At 42.4% G+C, this 7,781-nt stretch overlaps 2 long non-coding RNA genes across 2 annotated transcripts; both read left to right on the forward strand.

The window, feature by feature from the left end:
• Positions 1-4,690: 4,690 nt before the first annotated feature.
• Positions 4,691-5,550, forward strand: LOC139188337 (uncharacterized). The gene is made up of 3 exons (XR_011571709.1): positions 4,691-4,788; positions 4,873-4,970; positions 5,146-5,550. It is a non-coding gene; the product is annotated as an uncharacterized lncRNA (long non-coding RNA).
• Positions 5,551-6,114: 564 nt separating this feature from the next.
• LOC139188336 (uncharacterized) lies at positions 6,115-7,498 on the forward strand. The gene is made up of 3 exons (XR_011571708.1): positions 6,115-6,211; positions 7,119-7,274; positions 7,361-7,498. It is a non-coding gene; the product is annotated as an uncharacterized lncRNA (long non-coding RNA).
• The last annotated feature ends 283 nt before the right edge of the window (positions 7,499-7,781 follow it).

The following is a 7,781-nucleotide window of genomic DNA, read 5'->3' on the forward strand; positions in this document are numbered from 1 at the left end:
ATGTCTGGGTGACTCCTTTGGAGTTGTTAGAGTTCCTTGGTTAAATTTATGAAATGATATGTTACTGCATTCATTGATTAAACAGTTAAATGTTAAGATCATGTATCTTTGATTCATGATTAATTAATTGATGTGATTGTGGAATGACGTTGGGTGTGATTGAGATTATTATGATTAGAGTAATTGATTAATGTGACTTAAGCATAACGTTGTTCTTCATTGGTTCTTTGATATGTTACATACTATGATTTGCGGTATTCTGTGAAACAAAGTGATTTATATGATGGATGACTTGGAAAGTATCTGTGTGAGAATGGGTTACATGCGTGTATAAAATATGATAATTGTTGTTTGACGTAAGGTTGATGTGTAATATAGTGCATTATGATTTTCTATTAGAAGTATTTTACAGAAAGATTAGAGTTGATGATTGGTGAACTACGAATGGCTTGATCCCTTTTGAAGATACGTAGGCAGTCTAACGAAGAGGTTAGATGCAGCCATAAAGTATAAGAAAAATGTTGATGCACAAAATCAGCGAAGACTTTGGTACAACAGAAAGTGTCAGGTTTTGTGACCTTCGCTTGGTTGCTTCGGTCACTAGTGAGGATAAGTACGTAAATGAATAGAGACAGAGAAGCAAACACAGGATGTACGTGGTTCACCCAGATTGGCTACGTCCACGGAGTAGAGGAGTTCTTATTAGTAGTGAAGGGCTTACACAAGTACAAAGGATCAAGCTCTCAATTTAGTGAGTTCTTGTGAATGATTTAACACAAATGGCATTTGCCCATATTGTGGGGGAATGACCCTTATTTATAGAAAAACTTGTAGCTTTGTCACATTGACATGTGTCATGTTATGATTGGTTCTTGATGTCGACACGTGCTGCGCTCTGATTGGCTTTTAATCTTGACACGTGTCGAGTAGTGATTGGCCTCCTGGTCGGAGGGGAACTCTTCTGGGTCCTTGACAGTATAGCGTTGGCCGGTGCTCGGTAGTTTCGGGATTGGTCAAGTATGGTACAAACAGTGCTCCCCTAAGTTCCCGAGTGAGGGAAACTCCTCGGTTGGGGACTTGCAAGATCCAATCCCTTGAGTAATCACGAAACTTCTAAGTACCGAAATGTGGTCTGATCTTCATCTGCCCTTCTCTGGAAGTACCTTTCCTCCGTCCGGGAATGGTGTATTTAGCTGATGAAGATGCACAAGGTAATGTATCAATTTCACTTTGAAGCTTACTTGTAGTTTCGGGCTTGGTCAAGTGCGATACAAACCCTATAGTAGGAGTCTCCCAAGTTGCCGAGCTAGGAGATCTGCCGAAAGAGGTGACAGACAAGGTAAGCAGTCAAACTTCCAAGTAAGCAACCCAGGATCAGAGGTTTGACTTCGGCTTCCGGTTGATTGTTCTCCTTCTCCTTGTCTCTCATTCAACTGCCAGGATAAGGAGAAGCAAATGGATAAGAGGTGATATGAGATACTTTTTGCTTTTGAAGAAGTAACTTTCCACAGGCTTATTCTTGAACTGTGCTGGAGGGTTTTCTGGTGCCCTTCAGAGTATAAGGCCGACTCAAAAATTTGAGGGTCAAAACAAGTCCATCAAATCTAGAGTACGTTCGACCTTGATGATATGGGATACTTTTGCTGTTGACGGAATAATGAATGTGGTATGGAAAGGTGTCGTGCTGTAGTGATCTGTTTCAGCTCACCGTTGAACCTTCTGCTTCAATCTTTTGCATGGCAGAAGTGGTGTGCAACCTTTGCATTTAAATGGTCCTTCAGAACATTCCTTCATAGTGACTCATCCACGCTTGGCAGCTTCAGTGTAAAGAGCCAATATCTGATCAACTGTCATGAGGTATTTGCCGGTGGAATTCGTGACCTTGACAGCAGTTGAGGATGAGTACTCGAGAGCAATGCTAAGTAAGCAACCAGGCAAAGGCTCCAGGTAGTCAGTTCCAAATTGGAGGTTTGATTTCAGGTTCCGACTGACTGCTCTCTTTCTCCTTGTCCTGCAGGTGTGGACAAGGACAAAGACAAAGACAGGGAGAAAGCATGATATAGGATACTCTTGCTTTCGACCCTGATGATATGAGATACTCTTGTTCTTGGTGTGGCTTATTTGCTGAGGTATTATCGGGGGGAAATAAAACTGAGTATTTCGAGAGGTTATGTTGAGGGTGCCTTTTCGAACGCGAGAAAGGGTTGAGCATTTTTGCAGGTTTGCCTGTCCGTTGAGGAGGGAGGTCAATGTATATAGGGATTTCCCAATAACAAGTAGTAATGCTATTCCTTTACCCTTTTTGGTCACAGCAATGTAGTGGGAGCTGCCAGCTTCACGTGTTTTAATTTTGTCAGAGCACTTTGAAAAAGTGGTATGTGGTATCTGGAAAGCTGATGTTACGTGTGAAGATTACAGACAAGCTTTATCTAAGGAAATCTGGCTCTCGAAGTTCTGAGAGTTGTGCTTCTTCGGTTTTCGAACAAGCAATCCCGTCGAGGATCTGACTCTCGAGATTCGGAAAGCGGTGCTACTCCGGTTTTTGAGAAAGTAATTATGTTGGGAGTCTTTTCTCGAATGTGAGTAAAGGTTGGAAGTTCTAGCCAACTTGTCTTGCCGCAAAACACGGAGGTCGACACACATAGGGACTTTCCAGTTGTCAAGCAGTGGTGCTGTTCCTTTACCCTTATGGGTAATAGTAGGGTAGCTGGAACTTCGAAATTCTCGTGCCTAAACTTTGTCAGAGATCTTTGACAAAGTTATATGTGGTACCCGAGGAGTTGATGATGCATATGGAGAGCGGTGATTGAACAGTAAGATTCACGTGCTTTCTACTTCACCAGAAATCTTCGACAAATTGCCCGTAATTTCCGCAAAGCTGAGTGTGCATGTGACAGGTGCTGACGAGGCTGAAAAAGCAGGTGCTTCTTCGATTTCTGAGATCGGCCCTCGTGGTCTCTGAGCAGCCCAGCTTTTGAGAAAGCAAACGCCTCTTCGATTTCTGAAGCTCCGTCGAGTGCAGATTTTTATAGAGGCTGGCATTAAGTTCCACAGCACACTTGAATCTCTACCAGTAGAAGCTCATTTCTTGCACTTCTAAGATCTTGATTTGTCTGACCTCTTCCCTCTTCAACACATTTGAAAATGTCTGGACCCTCCGACCGTCGTTTTGACTTGAACCTTGGAGAAGAGACAGGTACGCCTTCTCCAGACAACATATGGCGCCCATCCTTCATATCCCCTACTGGTCCTCTTACCGTTGGGGATTCTGTGATGAAGAATGATATGACCGCTGCAGTGGTGGCCAGGAACCTTCTCACTCCCAAAGATAACAGACTACTTTCCAAACGGTCTGATGAGTTGGCTGTTAAAGACTCTCTGGCTCTTAGTGTTCAGTGTGCAGGTTCTGTGTCTAATATGGCCCAACGCCTATTTGCTAGAACCCGCCAAGTTGAATCATTGGCTGCTGAAGTGATGAGTCTCAAACAGGAGATTAGAGGGCTCAAGAATGAGAATAAGCAGTTGCACCGGCTCGCCCATGACTATGCTACAAACATGAAGAGGAAGCTTGACCAGATGAAGGAATCTGATGGTAAGGTTTTACTTGATCATCAGCGGTTTGTGGGTTTGTTCCAAAGGCATTTATTGCCTTCGTCCTCTGGGGCTGTACCTGGTAATGAAGCTTCAAATGATGAACCTCCAATGCCTCCTCCTTCTGGGGTTTTGTCAAGTACTGAGGCTCCGGATAACCACCCTCCGGTGCTTTCTCTTTCTGGGGCTCTACCGACTGCTGAGACTTCCCCTAAGCAACCTTTGTGAAGGCTCCCTTTTGTTTGTTTATTTTGACTCATGTATATGTACATATTTGTGGCTTATCGAAAATATTAATAAATAAGCTTTGCTTCATTTCAACATATTGTGTTAAATACACCAAAGCCTTCTTCATAAAGTTCTTTGAATTTTTGCTTTTGTTGAAACCTGTATTGTTGAAGCTTTGTGAGTGAAGCATGTAGTTTGAGGTAGTGTTCCCTTAATTTCCCGAGTGAGGAAAACTTCTCGGTTGGAGACTTGAAAAATCCAAGTCACTGAGTGGTTGTGAGACTGCCGAGTATCAAGGTGCAGTAGCATATGGTGGGAGTCCCCCAAGTCTTCAAGCGAAGAGAGTTGCCGAATGAGGTGTCTAGCTAGTAGTCAATGTCATGAGTAGGAAAACTTCACTTGTTTCTTTTCGAAGTGGTAACCCAGGGCTCTTTCTTCATATATTGTTTTTTTGTTATGAAGATGTGTTAGGCCCAAAGAAGTGGAGGCCTAGGCCCTTTTTTTTTTTTTTTTTTTTTTTTGTCGACTGAGTGGGATGTGTTCAGCTGAATCCAAATAGGGGGATGTTTTCAGCCGAATCCAAGGAGGGGGGAAAGCATGACTCATCATCATTTGTCATGATGTTGTTCCCACACTTCATCATCATTTACTACTTTTCCTTTTCTTCTTTCATAATATGCCATCAATGTGTTTAATTTTCTTTTGCTTTGCCTTTCCTTTTTGGCTGGAAAGATTGCCATCTTTCCTCACAATCTGATTTACTGCAGTCTTGTTGAAGGAAATGTGGGTGTTGGAGCTAGGTAAACCAAGGAGGGTGTCTACGTAGAGGGAGTGGTAGCTCTTCAATATAACACCATTTTCTATGGCTCAAATCGCAAAACCATCTTCATGAAAGTTGTTCCTTAGCTCGTGAACTACAACATATCCGAATTGGAGATCCATCGGAGTAGTACAACTCCAGAAATTCAGGTATGATGAGTGATTGTTCGTCATTTGTATATCAACGCGTCAGACTTGTTGTGAGCTTCAAAAACTCCATTTTCTCTTGCTCAGATCAACATACTTTCTTCATCGAAGTTGTTCCTTAACTTGTGAACTACAAGATATCCAAATTTGAGATCCCTCGGAGCTGTATAACTCAAGAAATTCAGGTATGATGAATGACTGGTTATTATTTTTCTGTCAACCCGTCAGATTTGTTGTGAGCTTCGAAACTCCATTTTCTATTGTTCAGATCAGCATGCTTTCTTCATTGAAGTTGTTCCTCATCGTCTCTTTCATAACATATCAAAAATTCAGAATGAACTAATGGTTAAATATTTCCAGATCTTCGAAACATCACAGCAACTTCGAAATCTGCAAGAATCCGACTGTCATGTTTGGAGCTTCAACACTTTAATTTCCGTCGCTCAAACAGAAATGGTTCCTTCTTGAAAGTTGTTCATATGCTCAAAAACTATAGGGTGTCCAAAATTCAGCTCCATTGGAGAAGAGCAGAGGTTGCAGAAATTTGATAGATGAAAGGAGGCGGAAGAGGGAGAGAGAGAAAAAGTCTCTTGGGTTGGATTTCTATTTTGGGGCAGATTCCAAGTTTTGTAGCACCTTCATTATTGATGAATTGCTTGTACTTTTGTCCATTATGAAACTTGGGACTTTGGCTTGTTGTTGGATCTATTATAATATGTTTGGGAACATATATAAGTGAATAAATAAGAAGGAAAATTTTGGGCCCTTGTGGGTGTAAAACAAAAAATGTTTATGTTTACCCAAGTGTTTTTGTACAAGTTCAAGGGCATCTTGGGTTTTGTGAACAAAATTTGTTTATTTGGAGCAAGGTTTTGTGTTGAAGCTTTGTAGGTGAAGCTTTGGAGGTGAAGCTTTGATGGTGAAGCTTTGTAGATGAAGCTTTCTGGGTGAAGCTATGTAGGTGAAGCTTTCTAGGTGAAGCTTTTTTAGGTGAAGCTTTGTAGGTGAAGCTTTTTTAAGTGAAGCTTTTCGGGTGAAGTTTTTTGGGTGAAGCTTTGTGGGTGAAGCTTTTTAGGTGAAGCTTTGTGGGTGAAGCTTTTTTAGGTGAAGCTGTTTGGGTGAAGCTTTTTGGAGGTGAAGTTTTTTTTTTTTTTTTTGGGTGAAGCTTTTTTAGGTGAAGCTTTTTGGGTGAAACTTTTTGGATGAAGCTTTTTGGGTGAAGTTTTGGAGGTGAAGCTTTTCGGGTGAAGTTTTGGAGGTGAAGCTTTTCGGGTGAAGCTTTTTGGATGAAGCTGTTTTTTTTTTTTTTTTTTTTTTTTTTTTTGGCGCTTGACACGGTCTTCATTTGCTTGTTTTGTAGTGACTGTGGAAGACGGATTGCTTTCTGATTGAGAAGGGTTCCGGCATCGCTTTGCACCATCTTCATGTGGGTAATATAGGAACTTCCTTATGTTTTGATCATGCATGTAGTGATAGAATTTGTTTCTTCTTATTGTAGATGTCAGAGCCTGGAAGTTCTAGTGATGAGGGCTCTTCTAGCTTTAGCTCTAAGTCTGAGTCTGCAATGTCGGAGTCTTCAGGGTCTTTGTTAGAGTCCTGTACTAGAGAAACATTGGATGATCTTCCCAACCGTCGAACTTTAGCTATTGCTAGTTCTTCCTCCATGGCGTTGGGTGAGGGGGTTGTTTTTGATGCCATACCCATAGTTCGCTCTGAGTTCACAGCAGACCATCTAAAGAATAACTTGTTAAATAATGAGAAGCAGGTTGAGGCGCTAAGGCAGTCATGTAATATCTCTCGTAGTGTAGGGATACGTTTGGTACATGATGAAGAATGGCCTTCTGAGCCTCCCCAGGGTCATGTTATGTTCTACACCCAGATATTACTGACTTTAGGGGTGAGACTACCTTTACATCCGTGGTTGCAAAAGATGTTATCTTTGATCGGATATGCACCTGGGCAACTCAATCCTGGTTTCTGGGATACTTTGATTGGATTTTATATCATTTGGATGGAGTGTGGGTTGTGTGAGCCTTCCTTCCATCAGTGGCGTTACTGTTACAAGATGCGCCCAGCAAAATCATGCACTGGTTATGCCGAGTGTGCATGTCGGAGTGAGAGAGAGCGTATTGTGTATGGTAAGAAAAAGGCATACTACACATGGAAAAACCGTTGGTGCTTTCTGTATAATGATTGGGAGTATGATAAGGGTGTCACGCCTGAGCGACGTGTGCTTACTCACTTCCAGACTGTAGGTTGTAACGTATCAACCGTTCGTACTATTTGCTATTTGTTGTGGTCTTTTCTTGCTTCTAACACTTTGTTTCATGTAGTGACGCGGGGCACCATCCAACTGTTTGGGCAGGAGCTATCTGACATAGAGAAGGTGTTGAGGGTGCCCAAAGAGGATAGACACTTAAGCAAGCTACGACCCTTATTTCGTCGGTACGGTTTCCAACCCTTAGTTTCCGAGAGCCAGGGACGATCGAGTAAGTTGTATCCTTCATGTAAACTTAGCTCAATTCCTTACTTTATTTGGAAAGTTGTATTTCTTATTTTGATTTTCCTTATGCAGTGGAGAAGGTAAGCAAGAAAACAGGGACTAGCACCAATAAAAGGAAAGCACCAGTGTTAGTTCCTTCGGAAGACATCCTACCGCATAAGAAAATTCATAAGTTCCGAGGGGAACCATCCGTTAGACCTAAGTCCCAAGATGGAGTCCTTAAGGGGCCTGCCTTTAGGAAGACTGGAGTCGAGGCCGTTGAAAATGCTGCTGCCGTAGTTGTAGGAGAAGGGAGCCGACTGTTGCCTCCTCCTCTTACTATGGAGCACACTGTCCAGGAAAGTGATCCTGGTTCCCGCCATGAGGGGAAAGGCAAGGAAAGAGCTGGCAGTGTCCCGTGGAAGAACTTGAGGGTTGCCACGCGGCCAAAGGATTTTGGGGATATCAACAATTGCTTGGCAGGGCGTCGATTCGCCTTCGATGAGCTCGGAGA

Source organism: Malus domestica, chromosome 10, assembly GCF_042453785.1.
Source record: "Malus domestica chromosome 10, GDT2T_hap1".
NCBI classification, from domain to species: Eukaryota; Viridiplantae; Streptophyta; class Magnoliopsida; order Rosales; family Rosaceae; genus Malus; species Malus domestica.